We start from the raw sequence: 25,312 nt of genomic DNA on the forward strand, positions 1-25,312 counted from the left end.
CAGCCAAGCATCCTATTTACTTTTCCTACCGCCCGACCACACTGCTCATCCACATTGAGACGGTCAGAAATCACTACCCCTAAATCCTTCTCTTCTGAAGTTTTTGCTAACACAGAACTGGAAATACAATACTCAGATTGAGGATTCCTTTTCCCCAAGTGCATTATTTTACATTCGGAAACATTAAACTGCAGTTTCCATTGCTTTGACCATTTATCTAGTAAAGCTAAATCATTTACCATATTACAGACGCCTCCAGGAATATCAACCCTATTGCACACCTTAGAGTCATCGGCAAATAGGCAAACCTTTCCTATCAAACCTTCCCCTATGTCACTCACAAACATATTAAAAAGAATAGGACCCAGAACAGACCCTTGTGGCACACCGCTTGTAACATGTCTCTGCTCAGAATACTCGCCATTAACAATAACTCTCTGATGTCTACGCTTCAGCCAGCTGCAAATCCACTGAACTATCCAGGGATTAAGCCCAATGAGTGGGCATCTTAATCTTTAATCGTGATAATAAAGACATCAATTATTGTATCAAATGCAATGATTCCTTGGTGCAAGTACAGCAAAATTGTATATAACCCGATCGGCTATAGAGATTATTGCTGGAGATAGGAGATCCAGTCCACGGGACATGAAGCCGTCGCCTATGTTAACTGAAGTTGGCAATTTCTTGCATCATTAATTGTTGTACATGGCAGTTGAGGGACATTGTGGCTGCCTTGTCGTTTATAGTATCTCTCCCATTACATAAAGTCAATAACGGGTTGCTACTGGCATGGTTGAGGAAGGTGCACCAGTAGCGAAAGTTGCACTGCCTGCACAGCTTCTGTTCTCCTGAGTTCACACGCATGCACCCCAGTCTGTTTTTGCTTCCGCGCATGCACAAGAAGCAAAACCTTGCACGCGGGTGAGATTACAGTGATTTTTTTGCTTCTGCGCATGTACAGAAGCAAAAATCGCTGAAATCTCATGCACATGTGATTTTGCTTCCTGTGCATGCGCAGAAGCAAAATCATGCTGGGACATGCACATGCGCAAGCAGGAGAAGTGAAGCAAATGATTTAGCTTTACTAGATAAATGGTCAAAGCAATGGAAACTGCAGTTTAATGTTTCCAAATGTAAAATAATGCACTTGGGGAAAAGGAATCCTCAGTCTGAGTATTGTATTGGCAGATCTGTGCTAGCAAAAACTTCAGAAGAGAAGGATTTAGGGGTCGTGATTCCTGACAGTCTCCCTGTCCAATTGTCTTTCCTTTCTCTCACTTATCATATATATTTTCTTTCTTTCATATAGCCTCTCCTCTAAGTTCACTTTACCTTTATATATATTACTACATGTCTATTTTTATTTCTATGTATTTGTGTATTGGACAAATGAATAAATAAAATTTAAAAAAAGAAATAAAGTTTCTGCACACCAGCATTTCCAAAAGAAAGTTTTAAGAAATGAGGCAGAACAAACCCATGGAAATTACCCAACTTCTTTAGCACGGTGCCAACAATCTGAAACAATTTGGCCATTACGGCAATTGCTTTGCTGCAACCCGGCTGCTTTGGAGAAGCCCTCCAATTATGTTGAAAGCATCCTGAAGCATCTAATCTCTTCTCAGTAGCTACAACCAGCATATGCTTGCTGTCTTTTCAAGCAGACTGGTTCCTCCCACCACCCTTTGGAAAATATCCTTCCCTCGATTGTTTTGTATTAGAAGCATCCAGGAGGATGCTTCTCAAACCCCAAGTTCTGTTTTAGCAAGGAGAAGGAATGTTCATTGAAAGGCAACTATAGCATGAGACCATTTCAAGGAGTACCATTATAGGAAGCAGGGATTGAGACGATGGTTATATTCACCATCTGTTCAATTTCTATTGCTCAGTATTATTAGAAAGTACAGTGGTACCTCTACTTAAGAACACCTCTACTTAAGAACTTTTCTAGATAAGAACTGGGTGTTGGAGATTTTTTTGCCTCTACTTAAGAACCATTTTCTACTTAAGAACCCAAGCTGGGAAAAATCTCCCAGGAAATTTGAGAGCGGCACGAAGGCCTGGCCAGTTTCCTGCTATTCCCCCTTTAATCCTGGCCATCTGGGCTGCCGGAGGACCCTTTTGGTAGCACCTAAGGAGGCTTTGGCAGTCCAGAGCGAATGAAGCATTTTCCTTTCTCTGGATGCTTGAAGAGGGAATAAACCTCTGTCAGCGCCCAGAGAAAAGAAATGCTCCCTTCGCTCTGGGCAGCCGAGGAGTCACACAGCGAAGGAAAGGCACAGGCTACAAAGTGAGCAAGCGAGATGAGCCCTTCAGCATGGGAAGGAAGAGGCAGCAGGTAGCAGCAGCAGCAGCAGCCAGTGTATGGGAGGCAGTGTATGGGAGGCAGCCTCGCGCCGGGCGTATGGGAGGCGCGTGCTCCTCCTCGCCGCCTCAGAGGCCCTCTTTTTTTTTTAAGCCTTAAAGTTTTGGATTTTATTTTATTCCCTTCACCACACCTTCTTCCTTCAGCAGCGACTCTCCTCCTCCTCCTCTTCCCCATTCTCCTCCCAACCCAAATTTTGAGCTTTTACTTCTTTCCTAATGCATTTGCACGCATTATTTGCTTTTACATTGATTCCTATGGGAAAAATTGCATCTACTTAAGAATGTTTCTACTTAAGAACCTGGACACGGAATGAATTAAGTTCTTAAGTAGAGGGACCACTATATTTAGATTGGTATTGTGTTGCTATCTGGTATGTGCCACAGTGCATTCCGGTAGTGAAAATGGAGCTGTGTGCGCAGCTCCATGTCACCGGTGTACATGCGCATATGCCCCATTGAGGTTTTGCTTCTGCGCATGCACAGTTAGAGGATGCCCGCAGAAGAGAGATTTTTGTGCATGCGTGGAAGCAAAAAAAATCATCAAAATCTTGCGGGCACGCATCGTCTCCTGCGCATGGAGAAAGTGCACATGTGCACTCCAGCGATGTGGAGCTGCACGCACATTGTTCCAGTAGCAGCGGTAGGTAGCAACTCCCTACCCCTTGATTTAGATATATGAATGGGTTGGTGCAGAGGTTTGGAAGGCCTATAGAGTACTCCTAGGGGCTGAGGGAAGGCAAAAGCCAGGGGTGGGCCCGACCCTGAATGGTGGGGAATGTGGTTTTGGTGGTGGTAATGTAGCGCATAGCCTAGATCCGCTTCCCCGGACCTATGCCTGCCCTACCACAAGCGCTGCCTTCCCCCACCGCAAACCCTTCCTTCTACCGCCGTGAGCCCTTCCTTTCCCCACCGTGAGCCCCTTCAGATCGTGCAGAATGTGGCCGCGAGAGCTATCGTGGAACTTCATTTCATTTTCATTTGTATGCCGCCCCTCTCTGTAGACTCCTAGGCTTCCTAGATTCGCCCACGTTTCTACAACACTCTGTGGCCTGCACTGGCTGCCGATCAGTTTCCGGTCACAATTCAAAGTGTTGGTAATGACCTTTAAAGCCCTACATGGCACTGGACCAGAATACCTCCGGAACCACCTTCTACCGCACGAATCCCAGCGGCCGATAAGGTCCCACAGAGTTGGCCTCCTCCGGGTCCCGTCGACTAAACAGAATCAACTTCCCCCGGAGATTAGAACGGCCCCCACCCTCCTTGTCTTTCGCAAGTTACTTAAGACCCACCTATATCGCCAGGCATGGGGGAACTAAGACATCTCCCCCAGGCTTATTATATTTCATGTTTGATGTGTATGTGCTGTATGTTTTTTAATTGTTGAGGTTTTTATATATTTTATTATTAGATTTGTTCCATTGTTATACTGTTTTTATTACTCTTCTGAGCCACCCCGAGTCTTTGGAGAGGGGCAGCATACAAATCTAATAAATTAAATTGAATTGAATTGATTGCCTTTCGCACCAGCTCCCCCCACCGCCCGCGCTTCCGCCGTTCACCCAGAGATTGAGAGGCAAGCAAGGCGAATGGCAGCAAACGAGCGGTTGGGAGGCAAACGGTGGTGGGCAGTGGTGAGCAGGCTTTTACCTGTTGCCCATTTCCATGTTCTTTTCTCTTTTGTGCATGCGCAGAAGTGAAAAACCCAGAAATTGCACTCGTGCACATGTGCAGGAACAGGAAGCAGGGGCGCATTCCCTGCCCATTCCGGTTGGCCCCGGAATGGTAGCCTGCCCCTGGCAAAAGCATCCCGTTTTTGCAAAAAAAGGGTAAAAATGTTTTTTCCTTCCCCCAGCCCCCAGGAGCACTCAGCAGACTTCCCAGACCATCTGCGTGCCCTATATTTTGCAAAAAAGTGAAAAATTGATCGTTCAAGCCACTCCCACCTGGTCACATGGCCGGCAAGCCACTCGTACCCAGTCACATGACCATCAAACCACACCCACAAAATAAGCCACACCCACAGTGTGGCAGTGAAAATTTTGGCTGCCCATTATTGGCTGTACCCATTGAACTGCTTCAATTAGATGGCTTCCTCCACTTTGAAGGAGGGGGCCACCGTTCCCTGTAGGCTGCGCACGTGAGCGCGCGTGCACCCAAAAATACCGGGTCGTGCGCCCTTTTCCATGGGCGCGCAGTCCCCATTTTCCATGGGTGCACAGTCCCGCGGGGGGGGAGGCACCGGCAGCAGAAGGGAAGGGAGCCGCAGTCGCCCCTGCCTCCCCATGTTGCTTCCGGCCCCCTCGGCCTTTTGTCACTGCCCCCCGCCCGATCCGCCCCCTCTGCTCCGCCGCTGCCTCCTACCTTTGGGCGCGGCTCCTCCGCACCCGGAACGCACGCCCTGCCCGTTTCAATCCCTTTGCTGAGAGCACTTTCATCCCGGGCTCTCAGCAAGGGGGTTGGAGGAGAGGCGGGGCAGGTTGCGCACGCTCCCTATCTCCATACCAGGCCACTTGGAACATTCAAAATAAGAAAAACTTTCGCCAGCGAAGGCTTTTCTTATTTTGAATGTTCCGAGTGGCCTGGTATGGAGATAGGGAGCGTGCGCAACCGCGCACGCGCCCCCGACATTGAATATCACCTTTGCCGGCCTCTGGTGAGAGAACGCCTGCCGGCGAAGGCTTTTCTTATGTTGAATGTTCCGAGTGGCCTGGTATGGAGATAGGGAGCGCGCGCAACGGCGCGCGCCCCCCCGACATTGAATATTACCAGCCTCCGCTGAGAAGAACGGAGAGAGAACGAGAGTGAGTGAGAGCAACAGACAGCAAGATAGAGAGAAAGTGAGAAAGAGAGAGAGAGAGAAAGGGGGGAGAGAAAGAGATAGCAAGAGAGAGAACAAGAGAGAGAAAGAGTGTGAGAAAGAAAACAAGAAAGAGTGAGAGAGAGAGAGAAAGCAAGAGAGGGAGAAAGTGAGAAAAAGAAAGAGACCAAGAGGGGGAAAGAGAGAGAAAGACAAAGAAAGAAAGAAAGAAAGAGAGAGATGAGAGAGGAAGGAAGAGAGTGAGAGAGAGAGGCAGAGAAAGCAAGAGAGAGAGAGAAGAGTGGAAGGAAGAGATAGAGAGAAATGATAGAAAAAAGGGGAGAAAAGAGAAATGAGAAAATGATTGAGGCAGAGAATGACAGGAGAGAGAAACAGAGAGAGAAGTGACTTGATTTAAAGCATATGTTAAAAGCACTTAAATAATAACAGAGAAAAAAACCCCAGCCCTCACCTGTTTTTATTAATAGTTATGTTTTTGGTTTTGCTGGTTGATTTAGTTTTAATAGTAATGGATTTTGGGTTTTTTAAATTATTAATTTCTTTTAATAAAAGGGATTTTTTCTTATTTATTTATTTATTTATTTATTTATTTATTTATTAATTATTCTATGCCGCCCAGTCCCAAAGGGACTGTCGCTCAGACACTATACTTTTCCGCCCACACCGAAAAAAAATTAGAGGGTACATTGGAGGGGGCTGTGGGGTTCGGGTGGGTGAGGCCTTCTCTTCATTGTCTTGTAACAGCCGAGTTAGGATTCCATACAAAAGTGACACGGATCTGCTGCTGGGGTCTTCCACCATGTGCAGTTCCTTGGCCAGGAAATCATGGTCCAAGGGGACTTCCGGCTGGCTGGACCCGGAGGCCAGGAAGATGGAGGCGCTGGTGTTGTAGCAGTGGAAATTCATACTCACTGTTAATTGGTTCCGGGAAGTATCAAAAATGATGAGTACCAAACAAATGTAGTGAGTCAGCCCACGCCCACAAGTTCACCCACAACTTTGGAAACCCACAACTTCAGAGCTGAAGTTCTTGGAGGAGAAGCGAAATGTCTTCAAAGAAAACTAAAAAAGTAAGAGAGTAAGTACAGTGGTACAGTACCTTTACTTATGAACTTAATTTGTTCTGTGACCAGGTTCTTAAGTAGAAAAGTTTGTAAGAAGAAGCAATTTTTCCCATAGGAATCAATGTAAAAGCAAATAATGTGTCCGATTGGGAAAACCATATGGAGGGTGGAGGCCCTGTTTCCTGCTTCGAGATTCCTAGAGAGGCCCCACAGAGGCTTCCCCTGGTCTTTTCCGGCCCCGTTTCCTCCCAGGAAATTCCTAGAGAGGCCCCACAGAGGCTTCTCCTGCCTTTTCCGGCCCCGTTTCCTTCCAGGAGATTCCTAGAGAGGCCCCACAGAGGCTTCTCCCTGCCTTTCCCGGTTACAGTTTCAAAGGCTCAGGTTTATAAGTGGAAAATAGTTCTTGAGAAGAGGCAGAAAAAATCTTGAACACCTGGTTCTTATCTAGAAAAGTTCGTAAGTAAAGGCATTCTTAGGTAGAAGTTCCACTGTAAATAAATGTCCAGTTGTCTCCTGAAATAAACACTGCATTGTTAATAATAATAATAATAATAATAATAATAATAATAATAATAATAATAATTTATTGGATTTGTATGCCGCCCCTCTCCGTAGACTCGTTTTCTCTTAGCAGGTTCACCAAAGTAGAGAATAATTTTGATGCCTGCACTAGGACAGCTCAATAATTTTAGTTTCTGGTATTATGGAATCCAGAAACATATTAACAACCATGTGTATAACATTGGTGGGTGGAAATCTTAAAAGAACTAAATGAATAAGTTGAGGATCTGTAACCATATACATGTTCAGAGGGATAAGATGCTGCGGAGATGGGTATGTGTCACAGTTACCACTGACTTATTACCTGCCAATTTCTGGTCATTGTCTACCTGTCCAGGTATGGCTCTATGACCTTAGTCCAGAGATCTTTGCATTAATAATAATAATAATAATAATAATAATAATAATAACTTATTAGATTTGTATGCTGCCCCTCTCCGAAGACTCGGGGCGGCTCACAACAATGATAAAAACAATATTATAGTGGCACAAATCTAATATTAAAAGAAATAACTAAAACTAAACTAAAATAACTAAACTAAAAGAAATAACTAAAACTAAACTAAAATAACTAAACTAAAAGAAATAACTAAAACTAAACTAAAATAACTAAAATTAAAATAATTACAGCTGTACATCTGTAAGTAGAATTATAACCAGATGCGACTGTTCTTCCTGAGAAATATTCCCCGCATAAAACCGAAAGCTGATTTATAATTACATGACATCTACAATGAAGATAAACATCAGGCTTCAGGCCTGCCAAATTTTGTTCTAAATCACAGAGTTACGGAAGGATGCGTGGAACAGTTGGGATGGGTTTAAGAAACATGCCTTCATTTCCCCTTGCCTCACAGTCGAAAGCATCGGGGAGATTTTGTGTGTTTTTAAAAGTTTCACAATCCTACAAGGCACTCGTCGGTAATTAGTCAAAAATACCTGCTGTGCTAGCTCAGATTAACAACCAGGGTTCACTTTTAACAGTGGGCAATTTCGCTTGGCGTGAGCCCGTGGAGAACATACAGAGCGTATCCATCGAGCTGCTGTTTGCGAATTGAGCTGCTACGGAGTTTGGGATTATAAATAGGAAGACCTGGAAAAGGCTGACAGCTTTCTTGCGTAGCTTCCCTCAAGGTGACATTGAAGAAAAATGGAATACAGTGGTACCTCTACCTAAGAATGCCTCTACTTATGAACCTTTTCTAGATAAGAACCGGGTGTTCAAGATTTTTTTGCCTCTTCTCAAGAACCATTTTCCACTTACAAACCCAAGCCTCCGAAACTGTAACCAGAAAAGGCGGTGAGAAGCCTCCGTGGGGCCTCTCTAGGAATCTCCTGGGAGGAAACAGGGCTGGAAAAGGTGGGGAGAAGCCTCCGCAGGCCTCTCTAGGAATCTCCTGGGAGGAAACAGGGCTGGAAAAGGCAGGGTGAAGCCTCCATGGGGCCTCTCTAGGAATCTCCTGGGAGGAAACAGGGCTGGAAAAGGTGGGGAGAAGCCTCCGCAGGCCTCTCTAGGAATCTCCTGGGAGGAAACAGGGCTGGAAAAGGCAGGGAGAAGCCTCCGCAGGGCCTCTCTAGGAATCTCCTGGGAGGAAACAGGGCTGGAAAAGGCAGGGAGAAGCCTCCATGAGACCTCTCTAGGAATCTCCTGGGAAGAAACAGGGTCAGAAAAGGCAGGGAGAAGCCTCCGTGGGGCCTCTCTAGGAATCTCCTGGGAGGAAACAGGGCTGGAAAAGGCAGGGAGAAGCCTCCATGGGGCCTCTCTAGAAATCTCCTGGGAGGAAACCGGGCCTCCGCCCTCCCTGTGGTTTCCCCAATCGCACGCATTATTTGCTTTTACATTAATTCCTATGGGAAAAATTGCTTCTTCTTACAAACTTTTCTACTTAAGAACCTGGTTACGGAACGAATTAAGTTCATAAGTAGAGTTATCACTGTGCATGATAATTGACAGGAGGCCCCAATCAGAGGGCCCAGCGTGGATTTCTGTTCGAGCAGTCAAAGCTAACAGTGCTATTTTGACGGAATTATCATGAAGCTTGTTGACATGCTTAAATGCCCTCTGTTCTTCAGAATGATAACAACAGTAGATGGCAAGTCTTCACGCCTGCTGTGGCAAAGCTGTTGGATTTTTTGCAGCTCAGGGGTGTGCGTGGCAAATGAAGAGAAATGACGGCTGAAAGACTAGCAGGTTCATAAGCCCATTTGTCCTCCTTTTTCCTTCCTGGGTCTCTGACACAATACCTTCATTTTCCCTGCCTCGATTCTTGGGAAATAATTTTGAGCTGACTTGTGGTTGTCCTACCTCTCCCTGCCTCAAAACCCCGGGAAGGAAAAAACAAAGAAGTCAACAATAATCACCCTGCTGGCAGTCACCCCCCCCCACAGAAGAAGAAAACATAAAATAAATAAAAACCCTATTGGCAAGGGAAAGCTTCCATCACGTTTCTTTTATTTTTATTATTATTATTTGTTAAAACTTAGTTAATTAAACCAGAGTAGATTCATCATAGTGTGCAATCACACGAAGCCATTATGTGTGATGTATGAAGAACAACAGTGTAGTAGAGTTGGAAGCAACCTTGGAGATCTAGAATAGAATAGAATAGAATTCTTTATGGGCCAAGGAATTTGTCTTTGGTGCATATGCTCTCAGTGTACATAAAAGAAAAAGAGACATTTGTCAAGAATCATGTGGTTAAAAAACACTTAATTTTATTCTATTATTAGAGTTGAAAGGGACCTTACAGGTCATCAAGTTCAACCCCCTGCCTGAGCAGGAAATCCTACATCACCCCAGCCAAATGGCAGTGAAATCTCCTCTTGAAAGTGTCCAAAGTTGGGGAGTCCACAACCTCCGTTGGCAGGCCGTTCCACTGGTTGATCGCTCTCACTGTCAGGAAATTCTTTCTTATCTCCAGGTTGAATCTTTCCTTGGTCAGTTTCCAACCGTTGTTCCTCGTCCGGCCCTCTGGTGCCCTGGAAAACAGTGTGTCCCCCTCCTCTCTGTGGCTCAAATAAGCACTCAGGAAACAATCAATAATAATAAAATCTTAAGGATACAAGTAACATGTTAAAGTCATACAATCCTAAGTGGGAAGAAATGGATGATCGGAATGATGAGAAAAAACTCGTAGTAATAGTAGTGCAATGTTGACAATGTTGAGGAAATTATTTGTTTAGCAGAGTGATGGCATTCAGGGAAAAAAACGTTCTTGTGTCTAGCTGTCTTGGTGTGCAGTGCTGTGTAGCGACGTTTTAAGGGTAGGAGTCGAAACTATTTGTGTCCTGGATGCGAGGGGGTCAGTAAATATTTTCACCACCCTCTTTTTGACTCGTGCAGTATACAGGTCCTCAATGGAAGGCAGGTTGGCAGCAACAGTTTTTTCTACAGTTCTGATTATCCTCTGAAGTCTGTGTCGATCTTGTTGGGTTGCAGAACAGACATCTAGTCCAGTGATGGGGAACCTTTTTTGGTTCTCGTACCAAAAGGGCATGTGTGGGTGTGCTAGCATGTGCCCACACTCCTTCCCTCCCCCCACCATGCATGCGCACCGCCTACCTGATGCCACCCTTGCATGCGCACAGGGCTTACTGAAGCCTGATGTCTGAAAAAAATGCCCACATGGGCAAACCAGAAGTTTGGGAAAACACACTTCCTGATTGCCCATTATCCTTTTCCCTAAGTGCATTATTTTACATTTGGAAACATTAAACTGCAGTTTCCACTGCTTTGACCACTTATCTGCTAAGGCTAAACCGTTTGCCATATTACAGATGCCTCCAGGAATATCAACCCTATTGCATACTTTAGAGTCATCGGGAAATAGGCAAACCTTCCCTACCAAACTTTCCCCTATGTCACTCACAAACATATTAAAAAGAATAGGATCCAGAACAGACCTTGTGGCACACCGCTTGTAACCAGGCTCTGCTCAGAATACTCGCCATTAACAACAACCCTCTGATGTCTACACTTCAAACAGCTGCAAATCCACTGAACTATCCAGATGTGAACTATCCACATGATTCAATTGACCACACCTGCAAAGAGTAGAATTATAAATGAAAAAGAATTATTGATTTATAAATAGAATTATGGAATTATAAATAGAATTATAAAATTCAAAAAAGACCTCTCCACTTTTACAACTGATTTGAGGAGTTTTAAAATAAATATAGTTTCATAGCCTTCTTTAGCCACTTCAATTAATATTCTGTAGGTCATGGCTTTGTGTCTCTTGAACTGGATCTCATATCTCCAGAAATAATGTCTATAGCCGATCTGATGTATATCAATTATGCTATACTCGCACCAAGGAATCATCACTCATTTGACACAATAACTGAAGTGTTCATTATCATGACTAATGATTATTAAGACTCCCACCCTTCTGGTTTAATGGCCAGTGTATTACACTTATTTTCTTTTTAAGAGCAATTTTTTAATAAAAATGAAACCGGAAACTTCATAGGGGTAGAGGATATAGTGAGTATGTGCGTGTATAAATTCACATGTGTGTACACACCTATGTCAATAAAATATCATGACCATTCTGATATCAAAGACTAAGATTTAATTGTTTTTACTATGACTAATAATAACATTCATCAGATTAATTGTAAAAAGGCTTAATGATCATGTGACTGGGTAGGAGTGGCTTGCTGGCTATGTGACCAGGTGGGAGTTGCTTGAATGATCATTATCGTTCAGGTGAACTGTTAAATCCTTGATTTACAACTAGTGATGGGCGAACTGAACTCGCACAATTTGGGTCTGTACCGAATTTTGCAGTGTTCGGCATGCAGAACACGAACCCAAATTTTTTTGAAACTTCGGGCAAAGTTTGGGATCATGTTTGGCGTTCGGCCACCTCGGCTGGCCAGGAAGTGACGTCTCTGTGACATCAAAGCCCCGCCCCTAGAATCTCATTGTGGGGAGGCTGGGAGAGTGGGGGTGGGGGATTCCCCTCTGCCTACCACCGCCCCCCTCCCCTTTGACATCAGAAGGAGGATGGGTGCGTGCGGTGTGTGTGGGGAGCGTTTCTCCATTGGGAAAGTAGGATGGTGGCAAGTTTCTCGGTGTGTTAAAGCTGCCACCGAGGTGGTCCCCACCAAGAAACTTGCCACTGTCTTACTTTCCCAATGGAGAAATGCTCCCCACACACACCACGCGTGCCCATCCTGCTTCTGACGTCAAAGGGGAGGGGGACGGTGGCAGGCAGAGGGGAATCCCCCATCCCCACTGCCCCAACCTCCACACCGAAAGCCAGGAAGTGACGTCTCCGTGACATCAAAGCCCCGGTGGGGACCACCTTGTAAAAATAAACATTTTAATTCCATGGAATCCAGGAAGTGATCACCTTGGCGTCCTTAGCAACCTGGCGGTGACATCAAAGCTCCGCCCCCGGAATCTCTTCGTGGGAGGGATTCCCCAGCTCCTTCAAAGGGAGGTCTTTTCACATAAAAATAAACATTGATATTTTTACCAAAAAGGATGCCGCAGCGGCGCTGCAAACAAAGGGCGGTCCTTTCACATAAAAATAAAAATGTTTATTTTTACGTGAAAGGACTGCCCTTTGCTTGCAGGGCCGCTGTGGCATCCTTTTTCTTAAAAATAAAAATAAATAAAATAAAAAATCCGTAAAAATAAAAAGCGATGGGACTCCGGGGGCGGAGCTTTGACGTCACGCAGCGTTCGGAGTTCGGGTTTGGGTTTGTTTCAGGTTTGGTCAAATTTTGCGTAAAGTTCATCCGAATGTGCCAAACCCGAACACCGTTGGGTTCACCCATCACTACTTACAACCTTACCAGCGTTGCTCACTGGGGCGACAATTTGCTTCCGTTTTCCTGCTCTCTCCTTTCTGGGTTGCTCCCTCCCCCCCCCGACTCAGGCTGGGTAGCTAGGCGAACGGGTGGTGGCAGAAGCATCACTGCTTGCACATATGTGCTAGTTGTTCCTGATTCTAGGGGGCGGTTGCTCATCTCTGCGGCATGAATCCCAGTGACCAGTTAGGTCCCACAGAGTGGGTCTTCTCTGGGTCCCGTCAACTAAACAATGCCGCTTGGCGGGACCCAGGGGAAGAGCCTTCTCTGTGGTGGCCCCGGCCCTCTGGAACCAACTCCCCCCAAAGATTAGAATTGCCCCCACCCTCCTTGCCTTTCGTAAGCTACTTAAAACCCAATTCTGCCACCAGGCATGGGGGAACTGAGATACTCTTTCCCCCTAGGGCTGTACAATTGTATGCATGGTATGTTTGTATGTATGTTTGGTTTTTTATATTAAGGGGTTTTAATTCGCTTTTAGTATTGGATTATTATTGTACACTGTTTATGATTGCTGTTAGCCGCCCCGAGTTTTCGGAGAGGGGCGGCATATAAATCCAATAAATAAATAAACAAACAAATAAATAAATAAATAAATCTCCATTTCAAAGCCAAAGAGCCAGCCCTGTCTGCTGTTACCTCCTCACCCAAAATGGTCCCCATTTTTCTACTTGCATTTTTTTTTAACAGGCTTTCAAACTGCTAGATTGGATTTGTTACAGCCCCTTAGATATTGGAACACTGCTAGAATGTCACCCCTGGTCCTTCTTTTCATTAAACTAGAGATACCCAAACCTCCAAAAATTCTTCATTTTCTAGCTCTGACACATCCCTGGCTTTTCAGGTCGCTATAGAAGACATTTCAGGATTATCTCTTTCTTTAGATGTCACTAATGTATTTTTCTAGCAGTAGGAGGGATAATTTTGCTCGGATCTAACTCTATGTTTGCAATTTCCCTGTTGGCTACTAAGGAGAAGTCACTTGCTTCAACTTGTGGCTTGGCATTCCCCAGTGGACTCCTCAGGGCTTCTGCCAAAGGGCAGCTCGGTTTCATTATTCATGTGTTATTTCACATTCACCCTGGTCACTCGAAGGCTCCTGTGTAGCTCCAGTCGTTTCCTAGCAATAGCGAGGCTCGTTCTGAATATAATTCCAGCTATTGCCATTCACGTAGCTGTTGGAGGGTAGCTAGAAAGCTGTGTTTGGCTCGCAGCAATAGCAAAAGTTTTGGGACAGTCCATAGCTGGGCGTATAATTGGCTTTCAGGCCTGTCCAATGGCTGGAGGCTCTCTAGGACATAACCTCTCCTGGCTTGAAAAGCTATGTATTCCTTCCATTCTTTTCCATACTCAGACACCGCATTCAGTTGAGTGGGACAAAAGGTTAGTTAGAAAGCTTTCAATGGGTTTTGCATAGGAGTGTTGAATGTGATTCAAGCTGTCTTTCCTAAAAACCCTCTCCAAAGTTTGAATGGTTAGGAACATAGAATATTGATGGCAGAAAGAGACCTCGTGGTCCATCTAGTTCAAGGTTGCTTCTCTCCTTATTTACTTTCCATCCATTGTCTCTTATCTTACATTCTGATCCTTTGAAAAATAAGTTGAGTCCCCCCTCTTCTTTGTGGTAGCCCATGAAATATTGGAACACTGCTAACATGTCACCCCTGGTCCTTTTCACTAGACTAGACCAACCATTCTTCATATGTTTTAGCCTCCAGGCCTCTAATCTTTTTTGTTGATCTTTTCTGCACTCTTTCCAGATTTGCAACATCTCCTCTATAATATGGGGACCCAAACTGGATGCAATATTCCAAGTATGGTCTTATCAGAGTGTTATAAAGCAGTACTAGTATTTCATGTGATCTTGAGTCTATCCTTTTGGTAATGCAACATAGGATTGCATTGGCTCTTTTGGTTGCTATTGGCTCATATTTAAGTGATTGTTCATGGAGACTCCAAGATCCCTCTTATGGTTACTGCTATTGAGCCAGGTTTCACCTAATCTGTCCCTATGCACTTGACTTCTTCTTCTTCTTCTTCTTCTTCTTCTTCTTCTTCTTCTTCTTCTTCTTCTTCTTCTTCTTCTTCTTCTTCTTCTTTCCTCTTCTTCTTCTTCTTTTTCCTCTTCCTCTTCCTCCTCTTCCTCTTCTTCTTCTTCTTCTTCTTCTTCTTCTTCCTTTCTTTCCTTTCTTCCTCTTCTTCTTCTCTTTTCTTCTTTCCCCTTTCTTCTTTTTCCTCCTCTTCTTTTCCTCTTCTTCCTCTTCTTCCCTGTCTGTTCCTCCTCCTTGTTCCCAGAGAGTGGGTACAGCAGCAGAAAAAAGTTTCCTCTTGGGTCCTGTCAGAGGACATTCCTTAGCACAACATGCTCCTTCTGCCAGACCTAATAGGTAGGGTGGGTGGAGTAACCGGGATGAGATAGTCCCTCAAATAACCCAGCCTCATGTCATGTAGAGTTTTAAGCCAACAATATCACTGAAATCCATTTCTTGGCATCAGGGATTCCTCTGAATGAACATGTATGCGAGGGGTTGCCACAGAGAGGAGGGGATCACTTTATTCTCCAGGGCACCGGAGGGTCGGACAAGGAACAATGGCTGGAAGCTGACCAATGAGAGATTCAACCTGGAAATAAGGAAGAACTTCCTGACGGTCAGAATGATCAACCAGTGGAAAAACCTACCAGCGGGTGTTGTGAACTCCAATACTCTGGACATTTTTCAGAGGAAATTGGACTGCCATTTGGCTAGGATGCTATAGGGTTCCTGCTTAGGCAGAGGGTTGGACTTGATGACCTGCATGGTCCCTTCAAACTCTAACAATAAATAAATTAAATAAATAAATAAATAAATAAATGTCACCTTTCAGGTTCCAAATATTTTATAGCTCTCCTTCCTGCTCCTCACAAAAAGTAGCTTTTGCTTTTGATTCATGATAATAGGAAACAAACAGTCAGCAACCACAGAAAGACTGTTTGATGAGTCTTTTGCAGTGGAAAATATGAGGTTGGTTAATTGCAGAGCCACCTGCAATCATACAGATGGGAACACCTTGGCCTCAGTTGCAATGTTTGCAAATGCTCTAAAGCCCTCTTTGGAAGCAGCTGTAGTCTCTGGGAACGAGCGAAGGTTGACAGGCCCAATTATTTTTCACTTGTGAGTTCCAGGTTTGCTGTTCGCTATCCCTGGGAAAACATCCCCGATTCCTTGGCATGAAGATTCAACACAGTGTCACGAGCAACCCCTCTACCTCTCTTTTTAGGATGAACGTATAAAATAGAAATTGGGAAGTCGAATGGAAGGGGGGGGGGAAACCTTGGCGCAACTGCAAACACAGATAATTGGCCACAAGGCACGATGGCTCATCTACCATGCTGTAATGTGAGATACAATTAACTCTCATGCTCTGCTTCCAGCTTTGAATATTTATGGGAACGCAGAGAGCAAGGGTAACTGATCTTTGGTGTGTAAACAAAAGCCAGAGACGTGTAGCTCCCAGACTCCCTATTATGCCGTTTTAGTCTTTTGGCATAGTGAGTTTCCTAACACAATCTGGCTTGTTTGCCTGCTCGTTGGTTTAGGATGTTCCCTTTCATCCACAAAGACATCATTTAAACCAACAGGACGAGGGTGACATCAACTCCTCTCAATTAACTTGCTAAACAGTCAAGAGAAATGATGGCCAAAGATAAGCCATTAGTTGTCAGCATCCTATAAACAGATAATTAGAGGAAAATCATATCGTTTAGTTACCATTGTGGAAGCTGCGTTAGTATCGCTATTGAGCTGCTAGAAATCTTTGCTACTGATGGCAAGAATGTATGGGGTGTTTTTGCTTTGTTTCTAAATACTGCTGATTTAGGTACTGAGCATCCTTTCATCGTACAGTACAAAGCTTTGCTGCAAGAGGGAGAGACCTTTGTGGTCTTAATAAAAAGAGAGGGAAGATGTATTCTTTCCTGGAACACAGCAAAAGAGTCTGTTTAGGGTTCATCACAGTGCCTAGTTTTGTTTGTGAGCACATTCACACAATTTCCTTGGCAACAAATGGAAATGGTGTATTATTGCCGTGAATGGAATGGAACGGAACGGAATGGAACAGAACAGAATAGACTAGACACACATAAAATAGAATAGAATGGAATGGAATGGAATGGAATGGAGTGGAGTGGAGTGGAGTGGAGTGGAACGGAACAGAACAGAACAGAATAGAATAGACTGGACACACATAGAATAGAATAGAATAGAATGGAATGGAGTGGAGTGGAATGGAATGGAACGGAACAGAACAGAACAGAACAGAATAGAATAGACTGGACACACATAGAATAGAATAGAATAGAATGGAATGGAGTGGAGTGGAGTGGAGTGGAATGGAACGGAACGGAACGGAACAGAACAGAACAGAATAGAATAGACTGGACACACATAGAATATAATAGAATGGAATGGAATGGAATGGAGCAGAATGGAACGAAACAGAACAGAACAAAATAGACTGGAAACACATAGAATAGAATAGAATAGAATAGAATAGAATAGAACAGAACAGAACAGAACAAAGTAGACTGGAAACACATAGAATAGAATAGAATGGAATGGAATGGAATGGAATGCAGTGGTGTGCAGTGGAGTGGAGTGGAATGGAACGGAATGGAACAGAGCAAAACAGAACAGAATAGAATAGAATGGAATAGACTGGACACACAAGGAATTTGTCTTGGTGCACATGCTCTCAATGTATATAGAAGAAAAGATAAGTTCATAAAGAATCCTAAGGTTCAACACTATAGTCAATCTAATCCTATGTAGCTTCTGCTCTGGAAATCTCACACTACTTACCAGAACATACAAAACTTTTGCCAGACCCATCCTAGAACACAGCTCATCTGTTTGGAACCCATACTGCATCTCAGGCATTAACACCCTTGAAAATATCCAAAGATACTTCACCAGAAGAGCCCTGCATTCCTCCTCCCATAGGAGAATACCGTATGAAACTAGACTTACAATCCTGGGCTTAGAAAGCTTAGAACTAAGACGCCTTAAACATGATCTAAGTATTGCCCACAAGATTATATGCTGTAATGTCCTGCCTGTCAATGACTACTTCAGCTTCAACCACAACATCACAAGAGCACATAACAAATTCAAGCTCAATATTAACCACTCCAAACTTGACTGTAAAAAAATACAACTTTAGTAATAGAGTTGTTGAAGCGTGGAATTCATTACCGGACTCCATAGTATCATCCCCTAACCCCCAAAACTTTACCCTTAGACTGTCCACGGTTGACCTCTCCAGATTCCTTAGAGGTCAGTAAGGGGCGTGCATAAGTGCACTAGAGGGCCTTCCGACCCCTGTCCTATTGTCTCTCCTATATCCCATATATCTTCTCTTCTATCCCTATATCTTTCTTCTATTCTCTCATTGATTGTTTTATCCTATACTCTCTCTTCTATTCTTTCTCTAATTCTATTTCCTCGAAGGTGTCCTCTATTACCTTCATTGTGTATTATATAAATAAACAAAATAAATATATAAATATATAAATAAATATATTAATTCTAGCTTCCTCCTAACCGCCCACCGGAACCGGAAATTATTAGGCTAAAACGTATGAAGAACGATTGAAGGAATTGGGTAGGTGTAATCTAGTGAAAAGAAGGATGTGGGTTACAAGAAGAGGGGGTCAATCTATATAGCAACATTTACCAGACCTAACTTGAATAATTCAGCTTGTGTTTGTAGCAGAATCCAGACCGATCTGAAATACGAGCGGTTTTATTTGTGAAGACCTTATTAAGCTGCTGTCTACTGTCCAAGCTAGTTGGAGGGCATCGGTGGTGAAGTAGATTTGATGAAAGCATGACAATGTGTCCATCTGACCAATTTCTCTACGTGGTGTGACAGTTGGCGATTTCTGTCATCTCAGACAGAGATCTAACTTAGGTTGGTTCATTAAGGCCTCCTAGAAAAAAAAATGTTTGTAATCTTTGGCAAGACATTGTAGTGAGGGATTAAAAAAAGAACACTCATTTTTAATATGTTCACGATAGCATATCATCAAGATACAGAAATAGCATCATTTGTAAAAATAACAAGATTGTTGTTGATTCGAGACAGAGCCATATTATAGCTACAATCTTCCCATTTAATAAATACTCAATTTGCTTTAAAATTACAATCCTCTGTGCCAAGGACTGGAAGCACTAATTATACCGTAAATTTCTGTCTATGAAAGCTTATTTGAACCAATCACGAAGTAAGGCTTCAGTTATGAACCATTAATGTTGTGCAGGCTTTAATTCCTTCTGGATATGCATCTCAGAAATGACAACTTGTATTCATCGATTCCTCTCGGAATTATATCCATGAGGCTGTGAAAAATTCACTATTTTTATAATTAATTTTCCCAACGGGCATGCAGCAAAGAGTTTCTAAAAAGCATAACTCAAATGAATAATAAAATATGGACAGAATTCAATAAATTAACTGCATCACACTGGTGGGCCAGGATTTTTGGGCAGATATGTAAATTAGAACTTAAAATGAGCTATGGATTGATTAAATCCAATTCTTTAAGTATCTAGCATAATATTCCGCTCAAAGAGAGAAATCAAAAAACTATTGACAAATAAATATGTCAGGGGGTGATTCCTCTTATGCTAATTGTTTGAGGTGAAGATTCAAAGCCCTAATAAAAGAAATAAGAAACAATATTGCTATTGTTATAAGATCAAAGGCATGATCTTCCGTAAGCTCCTTAAGACCCACCTTTGTCGTCAGGCATGGGGGAACTGAGACATCTCCCCCGGGCACATACAATTTATGAATGGTATGTCTGGATGTATGTTTGTTTAGAAAATGGGATTTTTAAAATATTTTTAAACAGTAATTTAGATTTGTCGTAAATTGTTTTTCACTTTGTTGTGAACCGCCCCGAGTCTGCGGAGAGGGGCAGCATACAAATCTAAATAATAAATAAATAAATAAATAAATAAAATAAAATAAATGATATGAACCAATATTTTTTTTCTTACTGTATGAAGAGAAGTACATGGTAATGACCTATAAAGCCCTACATGGCACCGGACCAGAATACCTCCAGGACCGCCTTCTGTTGTACGAATCCCAGCGGCCAATCAGGTCCCGCAGAGTTGGCCTTCTCCGGGTCCCGTTGACTAAACAATGCCATTTGGTGGGACACAGGGGAAGAGTCTTCTCTGTGGCGGCCCCGGCCCTCTGGAATCAACTCCCCCCGGAGATTCAAATTGCCCCTACTTTTCCCGCCTTCCGCAAGATGTTGAAGACCTATCTATTTCACCAGGCATGGGGGGAATAACTATCTTGTCCCCCCAGCACCACCTTTTTATGACTGTAATACAGTGGTACCTCAAGATACGAACCCCTCATCTTACGAACAACTCAAGATACGAACCCGGGGTTCAGAAAAAATTTGCCTCTTCTTACGAACTTTTTTCGTGTTACGAACGCCAAACCCGAACTTCCAGGTTCGGCGTTCGGGAGGCTGCTGGGAAGCCCCCCGGCTGTTTTAAAAGGTGACAACCAGGCTGGGGGGCTTCCCAGCAACCTCCCGAACCCCGAACTTTTGCCGAATGTCCAGGTTCGGGGTTCGGGAAGCTGCTGGGAAGCCCCCCCAGCCCGGCTGTCACCTTTTAAAACAGCCGAGCGGCTTTCCAGCAGCCTCCGAACGCCGAATGCGGAAGTTCAGGTTTGGCGTTCAGCTTCGGGAGGCTGCTGGAAAGCCGCCTGGCTGTTTTAAAAGGTGACAGCCGGGCTGGGGGGCTTCCCAGCAACCTCCCGAACCCCGAACTTTTGCCGAACTTCCGGGTTCGGGGTTTGGGAGGTTGTTGGGAAGCCCCCCAGCCTGGCTGTCACCTTTTAAAACAGCCGGGTGGCTTCCCAGCAGCCTCCGAACGCCGAATGCGGAAGTTCGGGTTTGACGTTCGGCTTCGGGACGCTTCTGGGAAGCTGCCTGTCTGTTTTAAAAGGTTTTAAAAGGTGATAGCCGAACGCCAAACCTGAACTTCCGCGTTCGGCATTCGGAGGTTGCTGGGAAGCCCCCCAGCCCGGCTGTCACCTTTTAAAACAGCCGGGCGGCTTTTCAGCAGCCTCCCGAAGCCGAACGCCAAACCTGAACTTACGCGTTTGGCATTCGGAGGTTGCTGGGAAGCCCCCCAGCCTGGCTGTCACCTTTTAAAACAGCCAGGCGGCTTTTCAGCAGCCTCCCGAAGCCGAATGCCAAACCCGAACTTCCCGTTTGGCGTTTGGAGGCTGCTGGGAAGTCAATTAATCCGTGCAACCAAAAAAAAAAATCTGCAAAAAACCGCTGCCGCCCGGCTGTCACCTTTTAAAACAGCCTGGGGGCTTCTCAGCGGCCTCCCGAATGCCAAACCCGGAGGTCGTTGAGAAGCCCCCAGGCTGTTTTAAAAGGTGACAGCCGGGCGGCAGCGGTTTTTTGCGGATTTTTTTTTTTGGTTGCACGGATTAATTGACTTTACATTGTTTCCTATGGGAAACAATGCTTCGTCTTACGAACCTTTCGTCTTACGAACCTCCCCCTGGAACCAATTAGGTTCGTAAGACGAGGTATGACTGTATATGAGAATGGTGTGATTGTGTAGTAATGATCGTTTTCTAATATTTATGGGATTTAAATTGCTTTTAACTTATATTGGATTTGTACTTTGTACATTGTATTGCTGTTGTTGTGAGCCGCTCTGAGTCTTCGGAGAGGGGTGGCATACAATAAAAACTAAAAACTAAACTAAAAACATTTGGAACTTTCCTCGTAAAGGGCAATGTTCCCTCTAAATTTTTTTCGGTGTGGGCGGAAAAGTATAGCGTCTGAGTGGCAGTTCCCTTGGGACTGGGCGGCATAGAAGTATAAATAAATAAATAAACAAAAGATAGATAGATAGATAGATAGATAGATAAATAAGATAAATTAATAAGAAAAAATCCCTTCTTTTTTATTAAAGAAATTAATAATAAAACAAAACCAAAATCTATTACTATTAAAACTAAAACAACCAGCAAAACCAAAAACATAACTATTAATAAATCCATGCTTTAAAATCTTCATTTCTTAAATATTTATCATAGTATTATAGTAATCTAGTAATACTATAAAACTCTCTTGCTTTCTTGTTTTTTCCTCTCTCTCACTCTCTCTCACTCTCTTCCTTCCTCTCTCCTCTCTCTTTCTTTCTCTCTCTCTCTTGCTTTCTTTCTCTCTCTCTTGCTTTCTTTCTCTCTTTTTCTTTCTCACACTCCCCCTTGCTCTCTCTCTCTCTTTCTCACTTTCTCTCTCCCTCTCTCTATCTCAGTCTGTTGCTCTCTCTCTCTCTTGCTTTCTTTCTCTCTCTCTTGCTTTCTTTCTCTCTCTCACACACTTTCTCTTTCTTGTTCTCTCTCTCTTGCTATCTCTCTCTCTCTCTTTCTCTCCCCCCCCTCTTTCTCACTTTCTCTCTATCTCACTGTCTGTTGCTCTCTCTCTCTTTCTCATTTTCTCTCTTTCTCACTGTTCCTTTCTTCTCTGCGGAGGCTTACGAAGCTTTTTCTTATTTTGAATGTGCTGGGCGGGCTGGCAGGGGGATGGGAAGCATGCACGTGCATGCACGCCCAACATTCCAAATCACCTTCGCCGGCCTCCGCTGTGAGAAGAACGCCTGTCCCGCTTCTCCTGCAGCCACCTCACTGATAGCCCGGGATGAAAACGCTCTCAGCAAAGGGAGGGGCGGGGCGGGCGTTCCAAAAGCGCTTGGAGTGGCTAGCGGCTGGATGAGGAGGACGAGAAGCCGCAGCCACCACCGTTGCTGCGGCCACCGGTGCAGGAGGGGCCGCGCCCCAAGGCGGGAAGCGGAAGAGGAGAAAGAGCGGCAGATCAGATGGGGGGCGGGGCGGGGGGCAGCAGCGAGAAACCAGGGGCGCAAGGGGGCTGGAGACTCTGGGGGGGCAGCCGTGGCTCATTGCGCAGCCTTGGAAAAGGATGCATGGGGGGTGCTTGGGGGCACATGGCTGCGTGGCTGCGCACCTTAGAGGATACAGTGGCCGTCATATTAAAAAGAGGGTTTATAAACATGAATGAGATAAGTAAGAATATAAGAAATGGACTGAAGCACTATAATTTTAGTAGAAAAAAGCAAATAGCCAAGAGAAATTTTGATAGCCAATAGCATTGAACCCGAATGAGAACAGAAATCAATCTTTGAAATCCGGATGACAAAATTAGAAAAGGAGATAGCACAAGATAAATGATGTACAGTAATCCCTCGTTACTTCGTGGTTCATCTTTTGTGGATTCGCTATTTCACGGGTTTTCAAAGGGGGCTTAAATCCATTAAATCCATTAAAATTTTTAAATCCTTTTAAAATTCATAAAATTCTTCTACAGTACCACTGTACTCTATGAAAGAAACTGGTAGGATATTGCATGCAGTTCCAGCTGAGAAACATTATAGAATGACTGTTTAATGCAAAGGGTGGGTTTTAAAAGTGCAAATACTTGTTGAATACATAAAAAACTATCTTTCCTCTACTTCGTGGAAATTCATTTTTCACAGGTGGTCTTGGAACGCATCCCCAGAGAAAAACGAGGGATCACTGTATACCAAAACAAAACAGATAAAGAATTAAGAATTTTGATTAAGAATTTGGCCATTGATACTATATTGTATTGTATTCTAATTTGAAGGTATGTGAATTTGTATTTCTGTAAGGTCTGGAGGAAAAAAATAAAGGAAAAGAACCTAGAAAAAAAAAGAACAAATTTTGGGAGGCTGAAGTGGGAAATGAGACTGAGAATGTGATGGAAATTTGAATCAAATGAGCTATATGATGGAAACGTGAATCAAATAATGACAATGGATCCCAGCTTTCTTCAAAATGCTGAGAGCCTGTAGGGAACTAATTGAAGGCCATTGGTTTTGGGGAAGAATCTGACTTTGTTCCATTTTTGATTGCTCCTATTGACTGCTAATTATAACCACCGGCTTGATATTCCAGAGAAATCTTTCATTTTTAGTTCTCTGACTGAGGAAAGCTGTTGAGGCTGTTTCTTGTGTATGTGGAAGAAGGCTACAGAATGGGCCAGTCAAATTGCGAGACAATTATCCACTGTTAAATATTCACCCGTGCATCGGGGAAACTGGCTTGTTATAATAAGGAGAAAGGCTTCACTCTTTCTAATTTACTTTCAGCAGTTAATTACATCCAATTATTACACCGAGTAAGAAATTACTACTTCCAATTATATTGTGGGTAGAGTTGAAACGCAATTTGCACCATTGTTTATATCCTGGGCTTAAGTAATTTTACTTCCGAAATTATGTATGGTGTCATTGGCGTTAAACAATGTTCAATGTCTTTAGAACACCCAAGTGTGACATTCTGGTTGAGTTTCCACCCCACCCCCGTTTGCTTATGTTTTGAGGTGTTGCAAGAAGAAATGAGTGCAGTTTTATTTAAAGCAATGTTTTTCCAATTTGCTGTACCCAGGAATCCACTTGTTACTTGCTTTCCAAGGGAACTCTGTGGAATCTATTTAACTCTAAGTAATTTACTTTCAGAATGGGAGGTCCTAAATTCATTGAAGATACAATTCAGGGCTGAAATGCTCCTGGTTTGCTCTTGCCTGTCGGTAGTGGCAGCCTCTCAAATATTGGAACACTGCTATCATGGGTCCCCTGGTCCTTCTCCTCCCTATGCCCAGTTTCTACAATCGCACTTTGTATGTTTTAGTCTCCAGCCCCCTGATCATCCTGGTTGCTCTCCTCTGCAATTTTTCTAGAGCCTCAATATCTTTCACTAGAGATTCTCCTAAAGGGATAATGCATTTTCCTGGTTTGGAGTTGTTGTAGTTGGCTCTGGCCCAGCTCCTGCCCCAGGGAATGGGGAGGTGGATGCAGGGGAAACTTCAACATGTCATAGGCCTGTGTTATTGCCAACAGAGTCAGTTCAGAGTTTACTTTCCTCAGATGAAGAAGAAGGTGGGAGTGACTTGGAAGAGGGGGGCTTGGCACACAGCCCAGGCAGTCAATCTCCATTATCTTCCATTGATTTGGATGAAGACGTCTTGGACCCACGCAAGCGCAGAATTATGCGTAGAAGAGACCAAGTAAGGACATATTACCGGAGATAAGAGAGGCCACCTGTGTTTCAGTGGGGCTCCAGTAATTAGGGCTGCTGCTATAAATAGCAGCGTGTGGGTTTGGCCGTTGTGGAAGAGTATCTGATCGCAGTTCTTCAGGAATCGTGTGTTGCTGTTTTCTGGACTTTGTTGATTTTTCATGCCTTGGAAAACAAAGCAGAGCAACGTGGAAGAAGAAGGGGTGTGAAGTTTCTTCACAGCTGCTAGCTAAGTACTTAATGACTGCTTAAGGGAAATTGTACAGACTACCTGTTGTGGTTAGCTCTGGCCCAGCTCCTGCCCCAAGGACTGTGGATGTGGGGGAGACATCCACATGCTGCAGGCCTGTTTTGCTCCCAGTGGAATCTGCTGATGAAGGCTCCTCTGACCAAGAAGACATGCGTGACAGGGAGGAGGAGAGTGTGGCAGACAGCTCAGAAGAAGATCAATTATCTAGCCCCTCCTTGGATTCAGAACAAGAGTTAAATGATACAGCCACGCATGCGGAGAGCGATGCAT

The sequence above is a fragment of the Erythrolamprus reginae genome, chromosome 3 (genome assembly GCF_031021105.1).
Source record: "Erythrolamprus reginae isolate rEryReg1 chromosome 3, rEryReg1.hap1, whole genome shotgun sequence".
In the NCBI taxonomy this organism is placed as follows: Eukaryota; Metazoa; Chordata; class Lepidosauria; order Squamata; family Dipsadidae; genus Erythrolamprus; species Erythrolamprus reginae.